At 36.6% G+C, this 13,236-nt stretch overlaps 1 pseudogene; it reads right to left on the bottom strand.

Annotated features, from left to right (window-relative positions):
- Nucleotides 1-1,941: 1,941 nt before the first annotated feature.
- Nucleotides 1,942-2,355, bottom strand: LOC125931393 (60S ribosomal protein L31-like; annotated as a pseudogene).
- Nucleotides 2,356-13,236: the final 10,881 nt, after the last annotated feature.

The following is a 13,236-nucleotide window of genomic DNA, read 5'->3' as shown; positions in this document are numbered from 1 at the left end:
GTCACTTCTCTTTTTTATCTCTCCTTTTAAAATGAAGAACGTTAAACTCTATATGCCTCAAGGCTTGTTGTGAGAATCAAATGAGATGGAAGTGAAAATTATGATTACAGAAGTTTCTATGAGGTTACTGGGCTCAGATCCCAGAGATTTAAGCTCTATTGCCATTATCTAGAAGTGACACTTTTTCTCCATAAAGATAGCAGAAACCATCATGGATTCAGTAGCCATGGCCTCAATCTCTTCATCTACAAACTGACAGCAACATTACCAATGGTGTGTATACGATAGTTTTAAATGTTAGAAATAATGAAGCCACGCATTTCCTATGGTATTGATTATAAGAACATTATGCAGCTCAAAGGTCAGGACTGTGTCCTCTGTGTACATTCTGTATAGTTCCAGGGGAAATAAAACAGAAATAAACTCAGTAGCCTTAAAGCTGTGCTAATCCCAAAAGCAAAAGTCATTACAAGCACAGAGCACCGATTGAGCTGCCTGAAGTAAGGAGAGGGGTCTAGAAATGTTTACATTGTGTTGAACAAATAAAAGAAAGCCCCTATTTTTTTTTCTTTTTGCATACAAAAATAGTATACTTTGGATCCAGTAGCAGTCTTCTGGAGCTGGTTTCTTGCTTCTTCTTCTTCTTTTTTTTTTTTTTTTTTTTTATCTAGTTGAATCTTTGGAATTCCCATTTCAGAAGTTGCTGCTTTCTCCACTAGTCCTTGGGCACAGCCATGCAGTGGGATTGAGAGCCAAATGAACATTTTAGAATAGTAGGTGCAACCTCAGTGGCAGTCTCTACACATTCAAACATCTCTGGAAATAGGCTGGGATCTTCAGGGAATTTGGAGTGTCTCAAAATCCTAGTTTGGATTTTCTAAAGGAATTTAAATACCTTCCTGGGTCAGAGGGTGGTAGCTGACTAGTACCTGACATGTTTCCCATGACTGCAAGAGTAGGAGGATTTTGAAGTGCAAAAGTGTTGTTTTTTTTAAATTATTGTTTATTAAATTTTTTTAATTTTATTTTTAATTTTTTAAAATTTACATCCAAATTAGCATATAGTGCAAAAATGATTTCAGAAGTAGATTTCTTAGTGCCCCTTACCCATGTAGCCCGCCCCCCTCCCACAACCCCTCCAGTAACCCCCAGTTTGTTCTCCATATTTATCAGTCTCTTCTGTTTTGTCCCCCTCCCTGTTTTTATATTATTTTTGTTTCCCTTATGTTCATCTGTTTTGCTCTTAAAGTCCTCATATGAGTGAAGTCATATGAGTTTTGTCTTTCTCTGACTAATTTCACTTAGCATAATACCCTCCAGTTCCATCCACGTAGTTGCAAATGCCAAGATTTCATTTCTTTTTGATGGCCAAGTAATACTCCATTGTATATATACACCACATCTTCTTTATCCATTTATCCATCAATGGACATTTGGGCTCTTTCCACACTTTGGCTATTGTTGATAGTGCTGCTATAAACATGGGGGTGCATGTATCCCTTTGAAACAGCACACCTGTATCCCATGAATAAATGCCTAGTAGTGCAACTATTGGGTCATAGGGTAGTTCTATTTTTAGTATTTTGAGGAACCTCAATACTGTTTTCCAGAGTGGCTGCACCAGCTTGGATTCCTAAGAGAACATTTAAATTTTTAAGTGAACGATATATTGTTGTTGACTATAGGTTCTATGTTGTACAACAGATCTCTAGAGCTTATTTATCTTGTTTAACTGAAACGTCATGACTATTTCTCCCTTCTACAGCCCCTGGCAACCACTAATCAACATTTTTATATAGATTTTCACTATTTATATAGATTTTCACTATTTTAGAGACCTCATATAAATAGAACCATGTAGGTTTTATTTTTCTGTGATGGGCTTATTTTAGTTATTTTAGTTTATTTTCTTTTTTTCAGTTTTATTCCTTTATATGACAATCAGTGATTACTTATTATCCACATTAACTGTAGGTTTTTGAAAGTGGTGACTGGTGTATAGGTAACGAATGTATAGAGCTTGTTTGGTGAATCTTCATCCTTGTTACATTTTCTGCACAACCACACATGGACACAGTATGGAACATTCCTTATTCCTTTGCCCAGTCAGCTTTGTTAAACCTGGTGTCAGTGTGCACATCTGGAATTCTCATCTTCGTGGCAAATTTCTGGATCTTTTTGAATGACCAAGAGGCAATGCTTCTTAAACTCCACTCCATGGATCCTCTTGTGAATGTTGATGGTGTGTTCTCTGGTCACTACCTCAATGATGGCTGAATGGCCCTTCTTCTTGCTACCCTTTTTTGCAGGAGCCATTCTGCAGGCCCTGGTTGGAAAGCATGCCACATTTTCTTTGTTCATTCATATATCCATAGATGTTTTCACATCTTGGCTATTTTGAATAGTGCTGCAATGAACATGAAAGTGCTAAAATATCTTAGAGATTCTGATTTCAATTCTTTTGGATGCATATCCAGAAGTGGATTACTGGCCCACAAGGAATTCTATTTTTAATTATATGAAAATCTTCCATACTCTTTTACTTAGCATTGGCACCATTTGGCATTGGCACCAACAGTGTATAAGGGTTTCAGTTTCTCCCCATCCTTGCTAATGCTTCTTATCTTTTGTATTTTTTATGATAGCCATCTTGACAGATGTGAAGTGATATATATATCACTGTACTTCTGATTTGCATTTCCCTGATGGTTAGTAATATTAAATATTTTTTTTCATATACCTATTGGCCTTTCTATGTCTTCTTTGGAGAAATATCTATTCAAGTCCTTAGCCCATTTGTTAATTGGATTATTAGGTTTGTTTGTTTTTTGCTGCTGAGTTTTAGGAGTTCCTACATATTTTGAACATTAACCCCTTATCAAATCTGTATTTTGCTAATGTTTGTTCCCATTCCATAAGTTGCCTTTTCACTCTAATGGTTGTTTTCTTTGCTGTACAGAGATTTTAATTTGATGTAGACCAATCTGTTTATTTTTACTTTTGTTTTTGCTTGTACTTTTTAATGTCCAATCCATGAAATCGTTGCCAAGACCAAGGTCACGAAGCTTTCACCTAGGTTTTCTTCTATGAGTTTTACAGTTTGGGGTCTTATGTTTAAATCTTTAATCCATTTTGAGTTAATTTTTATGTATGGAGTAAGATCAGATCCAGTTTCACTCTTTTGTATATGAATATCCACTTTTTGCAATGTGATTTTTTTTGAAGAGACTGACCTTTCCCCATTGTGTATTTTTGGCACCTTTGTCAAAGATCAGTTGACTATATGTGCATGGACTTATTTCTGGGCTCTCAATTATTTTACATTGGTCTATGTGTCTGTTTTTATGCCAGCACAATACTGTTTTTATTACGATGGCTTTTTAATATATTTTTGAAATCAGGAAGTATTATGCCCCCAGCTTTGTCCTTATCTCTTAAGATTGATTTGGCTATTCGTAATTTTTTGTGATTTCATACAAATTTTAGAGCTGTTTTTCTATTTTTGTAAAAAAATTTGTATTATTTATAGTGATTGCATTAGATTTGTAGATTTCTTTGAATAGTATGGATATTTTTAACAATATGAATTTTTCCAATCTATGATCACAAAATATCTTTTCATTTGTCTGTGTTTTTAATTTATTTCATCAAAGTTTTATAATCTGAATAGGTCTATTAAAAAACCTCCCAGTAAAGAAAAGTCCAGGACAAGATGTCCTTCTGGGTCAATTCTATTGAACATTTAAAGAATTAGTGCCAATCCTTCTCACATACTTCCAAATACTGAAGACGAGGGAACACTTCCAAACTCATTTTATGAGGCCAGCATTACCTTGATACCAAAGCCAAATAAATACACCACAAGAAAAGAAAACTACAGCTCAATATCTCTAATTAATATAGATGCAAAAATCTTCAACAAAATACTAGCAAACCAAATCCAATAGCACGTTAAAAGGATCATACACCATGATCAAATGGGACTTATCCCTGGCATGCAAGGATGTTTTAACATATGAAAATAAATTAATGTGAAGCAAAACATAAACAGAATAAAGAATAAAAATCACCTGTTTGTATTAATAGATGCAGTAAAAACATTTGGGAAAATTCATCGCCTGCTAATTGATAAGAACTCTTAACAAATTAGGAATAGAAGGAAAGCATCTCAACATATAAAGGTCATATATAACCCCAAAGCCTATAGATACCATTATACTAAGCAAAAACTGGAAGTTTTTTCTCTGAAATCAGGAACAAGACAAGGATGCCCATTGTTACCACTTGTATTAAAAATTTTATTGGAAGTCCTAGCCAGAGCAAGTAAGCAAACAAAAGAAATAAAAGTCATGCAAATTAAAATGATGAAGTAAAATTGTCCCTCTTTTTAGATGGCATGGTCTTATATAAAGATAGCCCTAAAGACTCCATTAAAAAACTGTTAGAACTAATAAATTCAGTAAAGTTGAAGAATACAAAATGAACATACAAAAATTAGCTGCATTTTTGTACATTAACAGTAAACTAGGGGCGCCTGAGTGGCTCAGTCGGTTTAGCGTCCGAGTTCGGCTCAGGTCAGGATCTTGCGGTTGTGAGTTCCAGCCCTGCATGGGGCTCTGTGCTGACAGCTTGGAGCCTGGAGCCTGCTTCGGATTCTGTGTCTCCCTCTCTCTCTGCCCCTCCCCTATTCATGCTCTGTCTCTCACTCTCTCTAAAAATAAATAAACATTAAAAAAATTTAAAAAATACCCAATAAACTATCTGAGAAGGAAATTAAGAAAACAATCCCATTTACAGTAGCGTCAAAAAGAATAAAATGGTTAGTAATTTTCAAATATAGTCAAAATTTATATGTTAGGGTTTGAATTATAGTTATAATTTTTTCTACTAAGTTTATAAGTGGATTATTGATGTTTTGTTTTAGTTTTTGTGGTTTCTTTTACATTTTAATATTTTATCCATTTGGAGATTATCCTGATGTATGTATAATGTATGATTCCAGTTTAACTTTTGCAGATGACTATCCAGTTGTCATAGAATAATTTATTGAACAGTTTTTTTCCCCATGTATTATGGCTTATTTCTAACCCTTATATTCTGTTTCAACTATTGTAGCTTTATAATAACTTTGAATATATGATAGGTCTGTCCCTTACTCACTGTTCTTATGTTTTCAGAATTTTTTCCCTCCCCTGGAGACTCTTGTTTGTTTAATTTTATATGAATTCTATAAACTGTTTGTCTAGTTTTCCCCACCAAAAAATGCTAACTTTATTCAAACATGTTAAATTTATAAACTAACTTAGGAGAAGTTGCAATTATGATGAAGTTAAGTATACATATCTAAAACATCTTCTATATGCAAGATTTTGGAATTTTCTCCTTATCTTCTGTAAAATGATCTATTCTTTATCTGTTCTATTTTCATTTCACTTTATTTTACTCTTATGGGAGTGGAGAGGCAGGTCTTTGACAACTTTCTCAAATTCCTTAGTGGAAATCAATTTTTTGGATTTTTCTATCTTTTCTAGTGTCAGTTTTGATAAATTACATTTTTATAGAAAATTATTCACTTAATCCTGGCTTTCATATTTATTTATATAAGTGGCCTAATAATTTTAAAAAGTTCAATCTTTTAGTAGTTACTTCCTTAAGAGACAAATTTCCAAATTTTAATGTTCTAACACAATAAAAATATCTTATGTATGTAGAACCCAATATAGCCTAATCAGTGGACAGACTTCTGTGGGCTTGTTAAGGCCCCAGACTCCTTCTGTTTTCTGGCTTTGCCATCTACTAGGACCTCTGAATCCTCTAAAAGATCATCTGCCTCCTACTGACAGTTTTGAGAAGAAAGAGAAAGGGATACATGAGAAGACTTCGCAGGTCGGCTTTGATGTGGTGTATATCAATTATATCCACCTTCTGTTACCCAGAACACAATCACATGCTCATATTTTACTGTAAATAAGTCTTGGAAGTGTAATCCTGCTTTTGGTCAATAAAGGAAAGGAAAGAGATTTTGGTGAACACTTTGCAGTATCTACTATACCAATTTCTGTAAAAATTTAGTTTGTAAAGTTTTTTGTTTTGTTTTGTTTTGATTTTATAATAATTTATAGGAGATGTGGGAAGGTGTTGAAATTATGATTCCTTAACTTACATATTGGAAACCTATAAACAGTGAATAAGAGGATGGACTTTGATGTAAGATGGACATGGCTTCAAGTTCTAGCTCTTCTATCTCCAGCTGGGTGACATTACCCAAGTTGTGTTATAGAGTATAATAATGGAACCTACCTCAAAGTGTTGTTGTGAAGAGTCAATGAAAAGATTAGCATAAGGTTATCAATTTTGGAACTGACAGTATTATTATGATTAGTAATAATAGTAGCATCATGTTGGTAAGCAGAGCACAAGTTGGTCTGTGAGGTGTTACAGGCATGATAAGTAGACACAATTAAGATATATGTGTATTGAGATAGGTAAGTGCCCATTCAGAAGTAGCAATTACAGGGGTGCCTGACTGGCTCAGTGGGTAGAGAACATGACTAGAGATTGAGGTCATGAGTTCCAACTCCACACTTAGGGTGGAGGTTACTAAACCCACACACACACACACACACACACACAATTAGCAATTACAGAGGTCACTGACTTTCTATAAACCTTTATAACATTGACCAATATTGTAAGCTTTGTTTTAGCCTTCAAAGAGCTGTTTTATTCCCATGCTTGCTTGTTTGCTTGCTTGCTTTATTTATTTATTTATTTATTCATTCATTCATTCATTCGTTAATTCGTTCATTCATTCCCATATTTTATTCCCTTGTTTCCATGCTTTATTTATTTATTTACTTATTCCCATATTTATTTATCTACTTATTCCCATGTTTTATTCCCTTGTTCAGGCCTTACTGTTGACCTGTAAGTTCTAGAAAATCCCTGGAATCGCTGCTTTTTGATGCTGAGTCATGTCTCTACCTATGGCACTCTACCAGAGCTCTCTAGGCAGTAACATTCTTTGCTTGAAATGTTTGTTTATTTTTGAGAGAAAGAGAGACAGAGCACGAGTGGGGGAGGGACAGAGAGAGAGACACACACACACACACAGAATTCAAAGCAGTCTCCAGGCTCCAATCTGTCAACACAGAGCCTGATGCGGGGCTCAAACCCACGATCTGTGAGATCATGCCCTGAGCCGAAGTTGGATGCTTAACCGACTGATCCACCCAGGCGCCCCTCCAGTAAGCCTATCTTGATTAGTAGCATGGTTATTCCAGTAAACCTATCTTGATTAGTAGCATGGTTATTCCTCTTTCTCATTGGCTGTACTTATCCCCAGAAAATATTCACTTGGCTTTCGAATTATGCATTTTCCAGTTATTGGAGAAGAACAATCAAACTTTTTTCTTGTCTTTATGTACTTGGGCAAAAATTAGATTGTCACGTTTTCAGGGGCATGAATAAGGGAGCTTTTCCATCTTATATTTTCTTTGTGTCCTCTCTAAAGTACCTAAAATTGATTTTTCACACAGTGGTCATTTGGGGGCAAGTTGAGTTATTAACTAGCCATTTCATTATATCCCTAAAGTACTGCTAACTTCTTCAAGAAAAGATGTAAAAAAAGTCCTTGTATGTCCTGCTGCTTCTCTGGAGGAGCGAGAGGTGATAAAGGACCAAGAATTTGCTGGCACATTTCTGAAAACTATTCTCAAAGCCTGTGGAAAGTGGTGCCTATTTGGATCACGTGGCTGACCAGCACTCTGGAAGATGGATAGGAGATTCATTTGAGCACTAGAGGACCTTGCAAATAATCAACAGTTGTGTGGAAATGTGAGGTCACTGTCTGGGCCAGAAACCACAAGGGGTCATAGGAAATGTTGAGAATTGGCTCCCATAGCAGTAAACATATTCTTTTCTACTTGAGTAGTTCCAAGAAAGAGAACAATATGACTTGGCATTTGTGTAAGTGGAAAGGGTTTAAAAGCTACAGGACAAGTGATTGAGGTTAAAGCTATTACAGGAATGGTGTTTAACACACTGTTAATTGGGTAATGGAGAAGAAGATAACTAGGCAGTCCAGAGAGACATGGTGTTTCAGCACAAGAAGATAATTTGGGCTGCACTAAGTTATGTGGTAAAAAACAATGTGTTTCTCTTCTGTGTCATGCAACACTTCTCACCTAATAGATTGACAAGTAGTCATCTTGGATATATTCAGGCCAGCAGAGCAGTGGAAAGATTCCTAGAGGAGTGTCATTGTGTCCTTTGTAAACTAAGATGGCATTTCTTGCCATTGTAATTGCAATTTCTCAGACATTTACTGAGGAAATGCTTCTTCTATACTATGCTCTGTGTGAGGTGATAGGGATTTAAGAGTAAAAGAAAGAAACATGGCCCTGACCCTCCAAAAACAAGCACACTAATGGGTGACCAGAGCATATCACACTATGAGATATGTCTCCTGAAGGGGAAAGGATTTGTGGCACTGACAGATACTGTCTCCCTTGTGGACATCAATAAGCTTTATACTTTGTAAAATAACATTTTATGTCTGTAAAAGTAACAAAGGCTAAAAATTTGGAAAATATTTAAAATGTAACAAAATAAATAATTTACAATCCTAAAATCATAGGTAATTACTGTTAATATTTTTATTTTCTTTGGGGTACCTGGGTGGCTCAGTCAGTTAAGTGGCTAACTCTTGATTTTGGCTTGGCTCATGATCTCATGGTTCATGGGATCAAGCCCTGTGTCAGGCTCTGCGCTGACAGTGTGGAGCCTGCTTGGGATTCTCTCTCTCTCTCTGTCTCTCTCTCTCTCAAAAAAAATAAACTTAAATATTTTTATTTCCTTCATCTTTATTTGCATTACATAAATATACATAAATATATACAGTTGATGTGCTGTATATAAAATTCCAATTCTGCCTTCTCCCAGTCAGTTAGAATCATTTCTCCAAGTCATGAAAAACACCATAAATATCAAAGGCTAAATTGCATTAAGTTGTGGACATGCTGTATTTTATTCAACTGTTCCTTAATTGATTGATATTTCCATTAGTACATATTTTTCAAATGGTTGGGATGGATAAACAGTTGAGTTTGGCTGTATTAATGTGGTGCTTTAAACGGCCTCACTGAGCATAAGAACACTAGAGAGGGAGAAAAAGAGGGAGGAGAGAGAGAGAAAAAAATGAAAGAATGAGAATGGATAACATGACAATGAAAATACCTAGATCTGGCTAAACCTGCTTCTGTGATATAATGCCTGGGATACAGACCCCCAATATCTCCTTTGATTGCTACCTGTCAATCAGATATCCTGCATTACTGTATCATGACCTCAACATTAGGACCTCATTGATAGTGATGGCTGTCATCAGGGGCATAGTATTTCCCTTTTGAAGTTGTTCTGAGACTTCATAGCATTTGAAAGTTTGCCTTTGAAGGGGTCTTGAAGACCACGGAGTCAGAGTTAGGCATTAAGAAAGGCTTAGAATGTTTGTATGAGAGTGAGAGGGCAGGGGAAGCTTAAGGAAGATCTTCCCCTTTCCTTGGCTAGGAGACTGGAGTGCTGTAGAGTTGATGGACCATACTCCACAAGACTGCCCTCACTTCTGACATCAATTGCGAGTTTGAGAGGTTCCCAAAACCACTCTCAATGATTTGTTAAAAGGACTCAGAACTCACTGAATGCTGTTATATTAAAGGTTAGGATTTATTAAGGATATAAGATTAAAATCACTGAAGAGAAGAGATACATGAGGCAGAGTCCAGGAAAGTTGCAAATGCTGAGCTTCCAGTAGTCCTTTCCCATGGAGTAATTGGCATTATTTATTTTTTTAAGTTTATGTATTGAGAGAGAGAGAGAGAGAGAGAGAATGAATGAATGAATGCATATCAATCCCAAGCAGACTCTGCACTGTCAGTGTGGAGCCTGATGTGGGGCTCGAACTCACCAACTGCAAGATCATGACCTGAGCTGAAGTCGGATACTCAACCAACTGAGCCACCCAGCTGCCCTGGCACTATTATTTTATATGCATTAATGAGTGATAATACACACAGAGTATTGTCAACCAGGGAAGCTCACCTGAGTCTTGGTGTCTAGATTTTATTAGGGCTCCATGGTTGTCTGCCCACATGACTGACTCTCAGGTTCCAGGCCCTCCAGAGGAAGAACTGATATTGCATAGATGACCTTTAGTCTCCATCACCTGTTGAGGTAAAGTGGACACTCCATGGCCAAAAGTCCCTGCATAAATCACATTGTTAGTCTGTCCAGTGTCCAGAGCCTACAGATAAACAAAGACTTTCTTATTAGACATGATATTCCAAGGGCTTAGAGATTACCTCTCAGAAACCAAGGGCAAAGGCCACACCTCTTTCTCAACAAGGTTACATTCTTTACAGGTACTCTGTCTAGTAGAAACCTCCCCTTAATAATTCTCTACCAGCATTTGGTGTGCTATGAAGGAAACCACTGAGGAAGCTGATATTATTTTTATCTTGTAGAAGGGGGATAGTGACTTAAGCACATAAAATACCATTTAGTGGTCTGGCATCCTGGCACTTTGCTTAGCTTATCCCATTTTCTCTGTAAGGTTGTCCAGGTCTAATCACAAGCATAATAGGTAGTTCTTATGTGTCGTGACATGAAGGATACATAGAGAAATCCCATAACAACAAACCTGTTCCTTCATATGGAAGAGCCACAGATCAGAATTAAGTGACCTCTTAAAGATCATCTAGTTCAGGTGTTGGCAAACAATGTCTTGGGGTGACATCTGGCTCCTGGCTTGTTTTTGCAAATAAATTGTAATTGGAACAGCCATACCCATTCATTTATGTGAAGCCTATGACTTCTTTCATGCTACTGTGGTGGAGTTGAATACTTCTTATGGAGACCATGTGGCTACAAAAACACTTAACTATCTGGCCCTTTACAGGAAAAAGTTTGCTGACCTCTGGACCAGTGAAACTACATCATTATGTGGATGGAGAAATTGAAGTCCAAATTGGAGAAATATTATTAAATTAGGCAAATAACTGTTGAGTCCTTACTTTGTATTGGTCACTATTGAAGGCACTTGAGAAACATCAGTGAACAAAACAGATAAAAAATGTAAACTAATTATACTAACAATTATACCAACATTAATGTTAGCAATTTATAATGCCATAGAAAAAGACTAACAAAAGGATAGCAAGTTAAAGGGGAATTGGGAGTGTGAGGTGGGAAGAGTCAAAACCTTAAATAAGGTGATGAAAGTAGGTTTTATTGAGAAGTTGAGATTTTAGAAAAAGATTTGAAAGGGTGGAAGTGAGCCTTGGAGGCACCTGGAAGAAAACATTTTCAGGCAAAGCCTGAGGCAGACATTTTCCAATAATAGCAAGGCCAGCTTGTCTGAAGTAAAGTGAATAATGAGAAGGATAGTAGGAGATGAAGGAAGTGAGATAATGGAGTACCAGATGCCATTCGGTTTATAATACCATTGAGAAAGCTATGAGTAAAATGAGGAACATGTGTAGATTTTGAGCATCGAATTGACATTATCTGACTTGGATTGAGATTTTAGCTCCACTGTTGAAGACATATTGTTAAGGAGGTGAAAGTGAAAGTAAAAGATCAATGTGATGGCTAATTTTTTCAACTTGACTGAGCTAAGGCATACCCAGGTAGCTAGTAAAACATTCCTTCTGTGGGTCTATCTGTGTAGATGCCTCAGGAATAGATTGGCATTTGAATTGGTAGACTGAAAGATTTGCCTTCATCATTGTGGTGGGCATTGTCCAGTCTTTTGAGGCCCTGAATAGAACAAAACAAGCAGAGGAAGGGCAAATTTACTTTCTCTACTTGAGCTAAGACATTTATCTTCTCCTGCCCTCAGACATTGGCACTCCTGATACTCAGGTCTTCAAATTTAGTCTGAAACATATACCTTTTCTTTTGGTTCTCTAGTCTTTAGGCTTGGGCTGGAACTACACCACCAGCTTTCCTGGGCTTCCAGCTTGCAGATGACAGATCGTGTAACTTTATAACCTCCATAATCAAGTAAGCCAGTCCCTCATAATATGCCTCTTCTTGTATATCTTAAATATTTCCTATTGGTTCTGTTTCTCTGGAGAACCCTGACTAATCCAATCAGTTATGAAGCTATGATAATAATCCAGCCTAGAGATGATGTTGTCTTGGACCATATTCGTAGCAGTGGATGAGATACGTTATCGAATTCTGGATTTATTTTATTTTTTAAAATATAATTTATTGTCAAATTGGCTAACATACAGTGTGTAAAGTGTGCTCTTGGGTTTTGGGGTAGATTCCCATGGTTCATCACTGACATAAAACACTCAGTGCTTATCCCAACAAGTGCCCTCCTCAATGCCCATCACCCATTTGCCCCTTTCCCCCACTTCCTCCATAAACCCTCATTTTGTTGTCTATATTTAAGAGAGTCTTATGGTTTGCCTCCCTCACTCTCTGTAACTATTTTTACCCCTTTCCTTTCCCCATAGTCTTCTGTTAAGTTTCTTAAGTTCCACATATGAGTGAAAACATAGGATATCTGTTTTTTTCTGACTGATTTATTTCACTCAGTATAATACCTTCCAGTTCCATCCACATTGCTGCAAATGGCATGATTTCATTCTTTCTCATTGACAAGTAGTATTCTATTGTATATATAAACCACATCTTGTTTACCTGTTCATCAGTTGATGGACATTTAGGCTCTTTCTATAATTTGGCTATTGTTGAAAGCACTTCTATAAACATTGGGGTACATAGGCCCCTATGAATCAGCACTCCTGTATCTTTTGGATAAATTCCTAGTAGTGCTATTGCTGGGTCATAGGGTAGTTCTATTTTTAGTTTTTTTTTGAGGAACCTCCACACTGTTTTCCAGAGTGGCTGCACTAGTTTGCATTCCCACCAACAGTGCAAGAGGGTTCCCATTTCTCCACATCCTTGCCAACATCTGTAGTTTCCTGAGTTGTTCATTTTAACCACTCTGATTGGTGTGAGGTGGTATCTCAGTGTGGTTTTGATTTGTATTTCCCTGACGATGAGTGATGTTGAGCATCTTTTCATGTGTCTGTTGGTCATCTGGATGTCTTCTTTTAAAGGTGTGTACCGTGTCATCTGCCCATTTCTTCATTGGATTATTTGTTTTTCGGGTGTTGGGTTTGCTAAGTTCTTAATACATTTTGGATACTAACCCTTTAACTG

This window comes from Panthera uncia, chromosome X (genome assembly GCF_023721935.1).
Source record: "Panthera uncia isolate 11264 chromosome X, Puncia_PCG_1.0, whole genome shotgun sequence".
In the NCBI taxonomy this organism is placed as follows: domain Eukaryota; kingdom Metazoa; phylum Chordata; class Mammalia; order Carnivora; family Felidae; genus Panthera; species Panthera uncia.
Note: the sequence above shows the minus strand (reverse complement) of the source record. Positions and strands in the feature narration are given on the sequence as shown.